Raw genomic sequence first — 1,987 nt, 5'->3', positions numbered from 1 at the left:
ATCGCGCGACAGTCGCGACCAATCGATCCACTGATCGATTGGGACATCTGGATCGATCCACGGATCGATCCGAGGCTTGATCGATCCAGCACTTGGTTTTTGCCCAAAACCAAGTTCCAAGACTCCCAAACCAACATCCGGTCATCCTTGACCTGTTGGTACATCATGCCTAGCATCTGGTCACTCCCTTGACCTGCCAGGACTTCCCACCAAGTGTCCGGTCAATTCCTTTGACCCACTTGGACTTTTCTCGTCATGCCAAGTATCTGGTCACTCCCTTGACCTACTTGGACTTTTCTATTCAGATGTCTGGTCAATCCCTTTGACCTATCTGTATTTCCTCGTGCCAAGTATCCAGTCAATCCTTTGACCTACTTGGACTTCCCAACACCAGATGTCCGATCATCCTTGATCCATCTGGATTTTCCCTTGCCTGGCTTCACTCACCAGGACTTTCACCTAGCTTCACTCACTAGGGTTTTCCATCTGCCTAGCTTCACTCACTAGGTCTTTCACCTGGCTTCACTTACCAGGACTTTCACCTAGCTTCACTCACTAGGGTTTTCCATCTGCCTAGCTTCACTCACTAGGTCTTTCACCTGGCTTCACTCACCAGGATTTTCCTTCTGCCTAACATCCCAGTTAGGACTTCCCAGTCAAGTATTCGGTCAACCTTGACCTACTTGACTCTTCTTCAATTAACATCTTATTGTCAAACATCTAAACTCAAACCAAGACTCAGCTTGGTCAACCAGGTCAACCTTGACCTGAGGGATGTTGCACCAACACCCTTGACTCTGGACTGCCATGTCCCCTTGACTTCTGACTACCACGCCCCCTTGACTTTGGACTGCCACGCCTTACCAGATCCCACCATTACGCATCGTATCACAAGCCTCCCCCCAAGTCTAGTCGAAGGAGACTCAAGTCCGACTGACTAGACTCAAGTTTCAGTTTACTTGTTCTACCATTCCGTTCTTAAATGCTGCATCTTTTCACAGTTCCTCGAATATGCAACTTGATTAATTACCCCATCAATCTTGAGAGAAGAGCCCCATAAATGCCTTAAAGCCGCCTCTTCCCACCTCCCTCTTTAAAACGGCTGAGCCCCCCCCCCATATCATTGTAGTTTTCTTGCTGATTTCTTCTGACCATGGAATCCACCTCTAATTCTGATGAGGTATTATCTTTATGCCAACAACTAGCCCATATGACTCAGCTACTTGCCTACAATGATACAACTTTAGTCGAGATGACGCAAAATAGAGATCTTCAGTTTTCTCTCCGCCAAGATATTAAGGAACTCTAGTTAGCTGCCAAGTCTCGGACCCGAGTTGAAGTAGCGTTGAAGCAGAAAGCTTATGCGGATCTGGAGAGCCAGGCTCAATTCCTGATCTACCTAAAAGAGAAACATGCTGCCTCCATAGCCCTTCTTCAATAGAGAACCGGCTCAAAGATGAAATTATTGCTCAACAGCGTCGCATTGTTTAATTCACCAAGGCTGAGCTGGTTCAGGCGCGATCTAATTTGGGGCAAGCAGATCATGTAGAATACCTTTGCTCAAGGTGCCGACCGGCTACTGACGTTGGCGCGTACTTCTAATTACTTAGATATCCCAGTTGTGAAATGAGATTTTGAGAGGTGTTCCATGCACTTCATTAAATAAATGCAAATCTGGTTGGGCTTCAGTCTCTATTTCTTTTCCTTTTTTCCTAGCATTTCTTTGTTGGCTGATAGCTCGCCCATCACTTAAGAGTGCAAAAGGCTGACTCGCGAGTTATGAAGCGCGGTAGTGTGATGTGAGGGCGAGAGTTCGAAGACTTACCCGAGGGATCATTGGTCGTGAAAGCAAGCTCACTTTAAAACTCGCGCCGGAGCAAGAGTCTGGAGGCGTGAGAGCATGCTCACTTATAACTCGTGATGGGGCGAGAGTCTAGAGATATGAGAGCATGCTCACTTATAACTTATACTAGGGCGAGAGTCTGGA

This window comes from Zingiber officinale, chromosome 1B (genome assembly GCF_018446385.1).
Source record: "Zingiber officinale cultivar Zhangliang chromosome 1B, Zo_v1.1, whole genome shotgun sequence".
NCBI lineage: Eukaryota > Viridiplantae > Streptophyta > Magnoliopsida > Zingiberales > Zingiberaceae > Zingiber > Zingiber officinale.
The sequence above is the reverse complement of the archived record's forward strand: the minus strand, read 5'-3'. Positions refer to the sequence as shown.